Raw genomic sequence first — 10,237 nt, forward strand, 5'->3', positions numbered from 1 at the left:
ATTAACCCTGTATTTTCTGAAATAAAATGTCTCTGTACCTGCCGTGTGTATTTGTGCTCTCTCAGAACAAGCTAGGATGGCTGCTGTCAGTAAACACACTTTCTGTTTTTTCCAGGATCAACAGAGATCGTGTGAGGGAAAGAGGAATGTTAGCACTAAAACAAAATGATCCTAATGCTTAACTAGTGTAATATCACTAAAGCACTTTAGCACTTTGACTATAATTCCTGAAGAATAATAATAAAAGGCTGGGTGGAAATAGGTGAAAATCAGTTTCTGAAATGTTGCTTGAGATTGGATGTGACATGTGATCGGTGGGAGGGGGAGAAGGACGGACACAAGTGGGGAGGAAAGGAAGGAAATAAAGTGTACATCATGAAAGAGGATGCATACAACTTATGAATAACTGGGGGGAGGGACTGAATACTCTGGAGACACCCAGAGATCGTGCCCCTTTTTTCTGGCGGCATCCTCGATGTGGGGGGGAAAGGTTCTCTTATAAGCGCAAATCTCTATGAACTTAGAAAAATGGAAAAAATGATAAGATCAAACTTGGCAGGTTTAAACCTCTCTATTGAGAAGATGAGATCCATTATAGTGTAGTGGTTTGAGTGTTGGATTAGGATTCTGGTACTAGGGCTCCCTGTTCAGTGATGGAAACCCACAGGGGGACGTACTCATGTGCCAAAATACCAATTTCCCCTCAGCCTGGTGTTGGGCCATTCAGAGGACACAGGCCAACAGCCCCAGAGCCAGGAACAGGTATACTAGATGCCATTTTGGTGGATCTGGCTGGACCCTGGCCCAATCAGCCCTTATACTTACTTAGCAGGGGAGACGCCATGATCATGAATGTGGTTTTCCCAGGGTGAGGATCATCCATTGCACTCCGGGTGTGCTTATGCCTGCGATTTCCCCAAATGCGGGAAACTCAACTGCATAATTTGTGGAAAAAACTGGCTGTTTGTGGTAGAGTTTCCTAGAAACATTGCCACAACAGCTGATAGTTCAGATGACCACACACACACACACACTCTTACCTGCCACCACCACCACTCTTCTTTCAGGTCCCAGTCATGATCTGTGGTGTTGGAAGGAGGTGCCTGGCCATGTGGGTGAAGCCAGGCACTCCATTTCCAACCTTGCAGGCCATAGCAGAAACCTACAAGGAAAATGGTGCCTCAATGGTTAAGTGTCAGTTCTGCAGCCATAAGGTTGTGAGTTTTATCCCAGGCAGGGGTGCAAGGTCCACTCAGCCTTCCATCCTTGTAGGTCAGTTAAATGAGTACCCACTTTGTTGGGGGCAATTGGCTTATGCATTGTAAACTGGTTAAGGAGTGCTAGTTCACTGAGAAGCAGTACAGAAATGTATTTGCTAATGGTGGTGATGGGCAAGGTGGCAGTGGGTCTAAAGCATAGTGGCAGGAGGGTGTCTGAACACCCACCTCTTGCCATGCCACACCAGGTAAGTGCTGGGAGCAGGAACAGGCTGGATCTGGGGGCAGAGGAAGATGGGTTTGGCCCATTGTATCCTGCCCATGCATTTGGGCCCTGGTTGACTTTGGGAAAGTGCTATTCTCTTAGCATTAGAAGGCAGCAATGCCAAACTTCCTCTAAACAAATGTTGCCAAGAAAATCCTAAAATAAGGTCACCATAAACTAGAGTTGACTTGGAGGTATTTAAGATGAACAAGTGAAAGAAAGGGAACACTGAAGACACGTAGCTTAGATTCATACCCTCATTCTTTGCTTCTTTTATTCCTGACATGAGGAAGTTTCATGTCCATATAGTGCTTGCCTATGAATCATTTCCAATTTCTGATTTGCTTAAACTTTAAGCATACATTTCATTGTGTCTTATATCACATTTCTTTATATCTCTTTTTCACAAGTTTCTGTTCTATGGCCTTCCATTTTGAAATAAATTGTAACTGGATGTATTGATTTCATGTGAGACGTAATCACTTAAAGTTCTTAACCTTCAAATAATCATACACCCCCTTCCTCCCTGTTGCCCTATTAAGCCTTTTTGCCATGGGTTATTGTGAATAATACATAATTATAATGAGTTGTGATTAGACAAGGAACCTGCTGTATGTAATAAATACTACACAATAAATTAGAAAATGTATATGAGTTCTTGACTTCCACTTAATGCAGGAGGAATGTAAATTCTTGTTATGACAAATGTAAGAGATAATCTTTTAAAGTGCATTTCATTTACTCTTAATAGTAAGAGCCACTTTATCGATGCCTAAGAGTATGGAGGGGAAAAAATTGAATACAGGATAATCTAAAGCGAATAAATAGCATGATTAAATTCAAGCATGGTGCTTACTTACAGACACAATCCTGTTATCCCTACATGTGAGTTAAAAAGACGAATAACAATAATAATGGAAATACCAATTTTGATTTATGAATAAAAGACTCCCCACATAGATATGAATAAGCAATGGAAGTTGTTAAAGGCTGTTAACCTCCCTCTTTGACTCCAGATACCTTCTGAATGCAATTCCTGACCAAGAGAAAGAAAAGAGTATGAAGATGTTCATGTTAATGAGCATGTATAAGAGAGAGAGAGAGAGAGAGAGGAGAGAGAGAGAGGAGGGGATGTCTTGATTGAAAAGTTTGAGCAAAGTAATTATTTGTCTCCCAGCTGCAGAGTTAAGTATTACAAAACTATCACACACCTGCAAAATTGCAGTTCACCATCAAGAACCTCACACAGCTGTGTGAAGGAAAGGGCATTTTTATTGGTCACCAATAAGTTTCTAGGCTCTGTCAACCTTGAAGTCAATCCCACCGTCTTTCTCTCTCTGCTCTTCCTTCTGGCATTAGTCACCTGAAAACCCCCAAGACCTCCATCAGTTTATTATAAATCATAATTGAGTTGACCCATTGTTGTTGTTTTTTAAGCTAAGACTAGTTGTGTCAAAGAATGATTTGTAGCAGGGACATGAGCTGAGATACCCTGGTGGAGTTCTGTTTTAGAGATTAAACCAGGAGGCTGGTTTATATTCCTGAAAGGGCAGTGAAAAAATAAACATAATATAATATAATATAATATAATATAATATAATATAATATAATATAATATAATATAATATAATATACAGTCTGCCCTTTCTTTATGTGGCGGATTCATTCCGGACTCCCCTGCATAGAGGGAATTCTAGTTGGAAATGATTTATAATGTCCCCAGCTGTAGGGGATATATCTCCCTTGTTGAAAAAGTTCCTCTGGCTACTGGTTCATTTGCGGGCACACTTCAAAGTGCTGGTCGTGACTGATGACTTGTATAAATCTTGTACAACTTAGGTTAATGCTATCTGAAAGCCCGTATGCCCCCATACAAGCCGCCCAGTGTCCTAAAATCTACAGGAGAAGGCTTTCTCTGGCCCCACCACCATCACAGCCTTGCTTAGTGAGCACACGAGAGAGAGCCTTTTTGATGGCTGCTCCCAACCTCTGGAACTGCCTTTGACGGGAAGATAAGGTAGTCCTCTCCCTGCTTTCCTTTCAGCAGCAGGCAAAGACATTTTTAACAAGGAGGTTTTTAATGTATAAAAGGTAAAGGTTTTCCCATTACATGAATGTCTAGTCGCAACTGACAGTAGGGGCACATCTCCATTACTAAGACGAAGAGGCACCATTGACTGAAGATGACTCTGGAGGTCATGTGGCCAGCATGACTGCACTGAATGCTGTTACTTCCCACCAAAGTGGTACCTACTTATCTATTTGAATTTCCATGCTTTTGAACTGCTTGTTTTATGTCATGTTTTAACTTTTATATGCTTTTGTAATTTTATACTTTTTCCTCCTTTTAGCTAGTTGATTTTAATTGCCTTTTAATGTTTTTATTGTAAAGTTCTGAATGGTTTTATTTTTGAACTGTCTTGAGTTCCTTTGTAGAAGAAAGGCAGCACAGAAATGAATTAAATAAATACATAAAATAATGTCTCACCTTCTGCAATGCTAGAAATTCAGGGACTGAACGGAAATTTAATTTGATTTGGAAGGGCAATGCCTTCATTTTTTGCCCCCCACCCCCACCCCATAGCTACATCCCAGCTGAAAATGAAATGACCACTTTAAGCAAGAGATGCTGGTGGCAGAGCTAGACCATGCTCTTGGTATTCCTCCTGGTCTCCTGGCCTTTCTCCTCTCTAGAGGACAGAGATGTGGATATAACATGGTGTCTCCTGGGCTCCCAACGTAACCTGTTCAGGTGTAGAAAATGATGTTATCTTGACAGCAATGTTCAAATAAGAATAAATTAAATTGCTCGTCCAATTTGCTTCTCTATGTTGAACAGGAGTGTGTGGCGGGATGGTTGTGACCATCTTGCATTTCACCCCAAGCAACAAAATGCCATGCCAGCCTTGCATTACAGCCCTTCCACCATAGCCTCTGCCAATGTTCACTTGTTCACTAGCATCTCTAGGGAGTGCTTTAGTTGTGTATTCCTGGCAGGGGGTTGAACTAGGTGGCCCTTGCAGTTCTTTCCAACTCTGATTCTGTGTGATTTCTACTCTCATCCACTCTCTTCCAGCTTTACTTTTTAATGTAAAAGAAGAGAGAATGGGGAAAAAAGTTGTACTGAAAGAAAGACACAGTGAGTTCCTTGTTCTTTTCAGCTATTCATACAAGCCAGGAGCGGCTGTGAGTGAGCTAGAAGGCATCTCTTTTTAGATCCCTGTAGCTATCAGTTTTGATAGCTGCTGCTACAGCCTTGAAGGCTTCTAAACACATGGCAGCTGAATCATATGCTGTGGTATGATCTAGACCAGAGTTTTGACAGTTCTGTGAGACATCTGTATATGCAGAAGTATCTTTCTCTGTTACCTATCCCTCCTCCAGTTTCAGAATTTTCTGTACCTTTACCCCTTAACTCTTCATCCTATTTGTTTTCCATCTTTCTGAGCCTAGTAAGGATGAATTAATTTTTCTTTTCATTTGGGACCTTTAGAAAATTATCGTTGGACCCATCTGTTTAGCTGTAGTAGACATGAATGTGGATGATGGAAATTATTTGGAAAAGGTCACATCCTCACTCAACTTCCTGGCATGTTTTCTTAAGTATAGTGTGTGACTTTAGAAGTCCCTGGGAAAACGAGCAATATTTTGATGTGCGAATATCATTTTTATCAGCTTCTTGCTTGGAGCCACGGGAAACAGGTTTGCAGTTTTGTTGATGCTGGCACATGAACTGAAAGGGAGATCTAACCTTAGGTTATTTTCTTTAATCTCAGAGGGAACCAGCCACGCGTTAACTTGCCTATCCATATATGTTGCCAAATACATTTTTTCCCTAATCAGATGTCTTTATCTTCCTTGATTTTGATTAATTTTTCTTTCCCTCAGCCCTTCATATTTTGCTTTCTCGGATGGCTCTTGCATCCTGCCCTGGCTTCTCCTTGTAAGCTCCATATGGATTCGAGCCTGTGATTCCAAGGGATATATTTGCTTGTTTTCTCTGTGTTCCTGAAAGTAATCCAACTTCTTAAGATCACAAATTGTTCACTTGGCTCTCTGATTGTCGAATGTGGTGAGATTTTTAAAAAATACCCTCCCTTTTTTCATTTTACAACTTGTGTGGTACTTTTCCTTGAATGTTGAATGCAAGTTGAAACATCCATTATTGCACCTAAGAGCTAACACTTAAAATGGCAATCCATGGCTGACTTATAAGTAGACCTAGCCAGGGGCAACACTTGCGGGGAGTGCAGACTGCGCAAGGTGACACTCAAAGGTGTGTGTGTGTGTGCGACAACACTGCTTCCCAAATATCGTCCCTTTAAAACACTGAAGAGATGGTATAAATGGGGCTAGGTTCAGTGGTAGGAGAAAGGAGAAGTCTTAATTATTATTATTTTAATTTTAAATTTAACTTTTTTAAAATTTCAATTTAATTTTTTAAATATTCTTTCAAAATTTTCTTTTAATACATCACATCTTACCAAGTGTTCACTTGACCCACATGAAACTATGTGGTACTGTAATTTAAATGCATAATTTTAATTTTGTTAGCTGTTCATGTCACAACTGTTGCCATTGGATTCAGTGATATATGGGAGTTATGATTTATGAGTAACATTAGTACAAAAAGCATTGCTAAGTATTCTGTATGATGTGGTATGGAAGGAGGTCAATGGGGTGTGTGACACCATGAGCTACCATACTGGATGATGCCAACCCTACTGATGCCACTGTATATTACTGTATGAAGTGGAGATAACTGCACAGTATGAGACACAGTCCAAAGCTGCACAGTTTTCTTAGCTACTGGTCCAAGTGCTTGCTTACTTTTTAACATTGCTCTGTTGAATTGGTATTCCCCTTTCTCTGAGAGAAATGATATTGTAACAAATTAATTTAAAGGGTAGGCAAGCACTTAGACCAATTGTTAGAGGCTAAGAGTGGTTTGATTGTTGGACTATGAGTCTGGAGACCAGGGTCTGAATCTTGGTTTGGCCTTGTAAATCCACTGGATGATTTGGGGCATGTTTATTAATAACATTAGTACAAAAAACATTAAGGATTACGTATGGTGTGGTATGGGAGGAAGTGAATGGGCGGGATAAAACCATGAGCTGCTGCACTGGGTGATGCCAACCTACTGATGACACAGGACCTGTCTAGAGTTGCATTAAAAAAAATATTTCAAGAAGTCATCCAAGATTTTGCATCTTACCCCTCAAATCAGTACAGCACCTTGGAAAGCCCCTTTGAAATTTTAACTACAATCCAGAGCAGATTCTTTGGGGTTTTTGCTCAGTTTTACCATCATCATAGTTATGAGGATCCAAAAGAGAGCCTTCTTGGTGGCTGCTCCCAGACTATGGAACTCTCTGCCAAGGGAGGTTCAGTCATCCACATGGTGTATACTCCATACACATATATTAAATTTCTTGTATACTCTGTACATTTTCTGTACATATATACAGTGCGCCCATGCCATACATGGGTGTACTATATGCAGCTTTCAGCTGTGCTGCAGTACAATGAATGTCGTGCATGCACATGGCATGCACACGCCAACACGCCTGAGCCCCATTATATTCAATGGGGCTCGAGCATATGCATTATTCACCTTATGTGGAGGGAGTCCAGAACGGATCCCCCGCGTAAGGCAAGACTCCATTCTACAGTGTACACACTATCTCCAAGGATGGAGTATAACTCCATATGTATACACATGCGTGTATATGTCCCCTCCTTGATATCTGTTGGTGAAAGCCAACAGCCAAAGACCACCTTGTTTAAACAGATCTTCAGCTTTTAATTGGTGAGGCGGTGCAAGGGGTATGCTGACTTTTAATATGTAAGAGGATTTAATGTGCATTTTGCTGTTTCTGATCAATGCATTTAAATATACTGTGTTTAAGGCATTTTTTACAATTTTTGTGTGCTAGACTGTATTAGCTATATTGTTTTAACATATCATTTGAGAGCCATCATGTTGTAGTGGCTTGAAAGCTGGACTAGGACACTGGGAGGCCATGGCTCAAATCCTGGCTTGGTCACAGAAACTCAGTGACCTTAGGATAAGTCAGTGTAAAATGGTGATTACATGCATGGCATAATTCTACACATGTGGAGTTAAGTATTAATCATGCTCTCCAACACTTGTGTTGAATGACAGTGCTAGACATTCAGTTCTGAACCAGGACACTAAATGTGCATCTGGATGTACAACCAAATGCACGTGTTCATCCAGTGCAGTGTATATACAATGTGCATTGGTGCACAATGGAACTGCATGGACAACATTACTTCCATAGGCTTTAACTGAATATGGCCATATTGCATTGGTCAAAAATATCCAAACACTTTCACAGGGACTACTTAAACATGCATAAGAGAAAACAGGATCCCAGGCATAGCTAACAACTAACTAAATCTACATTGTTCTTTTCTAAGGCTCAGATCTGTTTCTTGAAGACATTTCCTCATTCCACCTAAGTGGAGGGGCCAGCTCTAGTGAGAAGACTGTTGACAGAACAGCCTATACAAACCCAGCTCTTTTCCCCACATCAATACATCCTTCTGTGTTGTCTATGAGAGCCACTGCAGTGTAGTAATTTGAGTGCTGGACTAGGAAACCAGGAGACTAAGGTTCAAATCCCTGCTCTGTTATGGAAACTTACTGGGAGACCATCGGCAAGTCACTCTCAAACTCAAAGAAAAGCAATTGCAACCTCCCTCTGAACAAATCTTGCCAATTAAACCAGTGATACTCTTAGTATCACCATAAGTCAGAAATGACTTGAAGGCAATTAACAACGACATCAGCAACAGATGTTTTAGATCCTATTTGGGAGGAAGGTGGTATCTAAATAAAAGTGGCAGCTATCAATACTCAAATAGCTAGCCGTATAATAAAAAAGGATCATTGGAAAAATTCCTGAATAGTCCTATGTAATGAAGAGTTTGACCATTTCCCTCTTTATTCCTGTTGCTACACTGATCCAAGCAAGTGAAGTGGATCAAACCCTGGATAGGTATACATGCATTGCCTTCTTGAGTTTACAATTTACTGTATAAATGGAGTAGAGTCCTTCCCTCAGAAATAGATGAATGTTTTTCCTTTAACTTCAGCTGAATTATGTTCCATACTCAAAAACACTATGCACTATGTCTTGTGCCTATCATATATCACATATTATAGAAGGGAACAGGGCATATGAACAAATGCTGTATAGCATATTGCAAAGCACAAGATTAAGTTCAATCTATAAATAGGGCCTGGGATGTCTGTTTTTAAATAATCGAAGAGCAATGGCAGAATATAAGTTTCTAAAGGAGCTGGGAGTGTCTGTGACCTGTTACCTACCTCGTACATTTGCAAATTTGTACCTGTGTTGCTTTATAATTAACCTTTATATCTAAGGGCAAAGCTTGGAAAGTAATTTGTTTCTACTACTTCTTATAGTGTTTATAAAGGTAATTCACTGTCATTAACCCATTGAAATACATGGGAAGTAGCTTGTCACATTTTACCTATTACTTTAAAAAGCAACAAAGGGAACCATAAAACACTGAAAATTCCTGTCAAAATGGCTTTAGAGAACAAGAAAACATTATTTGCTACATCAGGAAAGTCACTTCAGTCTCATTTGGTACAGTTGGCCCTCTGTATCCACTGATTCTCTATCCATGGATTTAACCATCCATGACTCAAATTTATATATATATTCCAAAAAGCAAAGCTTGATTTTGCCATTTTATATAAGGGTGACCACTTTATTATACCAATTTTTATAATGGGACTTATTTTGGTTTTGTTTCATCCTCTTTTTCAATGGCTTAACAATCTAAACATGATATCAGAAATGACCAGGAGTATGTAAACTGAGCAGGCAGTGAAATATATGATGTCAAGCATAAAACTGTTTCTACTTTTGCTTTGCAAATAAAACAGCATTTTCAGGGCAGGAAGCAGAATTCTCTTTGCAGAAAATAAAATTTGTGTGCACAAGTATTGCTTTTGTACAGAAAAATTCTGTTTCCTGTGCAGAAAATGCTATTTCCTGTGCAAAAATGCCATATGTGAATTTTGCACAGAATAAGTACCGAACTGCAGAATGAAAACTGTACAGACTTTCGCTCAGTGGTAAGAAGATTGCTAAAAATTACTCACTGATTCATTCAAGAGCAAAATTAGCAAAGAATTACATAGTCATTGCTGAATCTAATGCAGCTTGAATACTTCCAGACAAGTATGATGAATGTCCCATTTCCTTCATTTCTCCATGATTCAACAAAAGATCACCTTAACATTAAAGCTGGGGTACAGACCAAAGACTATGGAATAGAAAATCCTTGTGATGTTAGAATAAAAGGAAAAGGCAGAGTAGTGATAGAATCAGTAATTGTTATCCAGCTTTGGAAAAGTCTGATTCTTAGAGGTCATCAAATCCTGAGTCTGAGCATTTTTCAGAGATGCTGTGAGATCTTTAACCTAAAGAAAGGGGCTCTTACCATGATGATCATGCTTTGATAGTCATGATAACTTCCTGGGATGTGCAATTAAGGGCATGGTATTTACAGTTCTCTGCCAGAGAGCTTTAGTGCTTCACCTGATGACAAATCCCAGAATTCCATAGGAAGCTGCCATGGCAATAAAAATCCTGGCAATGTAATTGTGAACTGTGAAAGGGACTATGATTTCATTGATATGGGATAGAGATGGAAAAAGTATTAGAAAATTATAAATGGCCAGGAATCA

The 10,237-nt window shown here is 39.7% G+C and overlaps 1 non-coding gene across 1 annotated transcript; it reads left to right on the forward strand.

Annotated features, from left to right (window-relative positions):
* Positions 1-817: 817 nt before the first annotated feature.
* LOC149305905 (U1 spliceosomal RNA) lies at positions 818-979 on the forward strand. Its single transcript, XR_016271747.1, has one exon. It is a non-coding gene; the product is annotated as a U1 spliceosomal RNA (small nuclear RNA).
* The last annotated feature ends 9,258 nt before the right edge of the window (positions 980-10,237 follow it).

This window comes from Sceloporus occidentalis, unplaced genomic scaffold (genome assembly GCF_023333645.1).
Source record: "Sceloporus occidentalis isolate IW3139 unplaced genomic scaffold, rSceOcc1.0.p SCAF_10, whole genome shotgun sequence".
Lineage (NCBI taxonomy): Eukaryota > Metazoa > Chordata > Lepidosauria > Squamata > Phrynosomatidae > Sceloporus > Sceloporus occidentalis.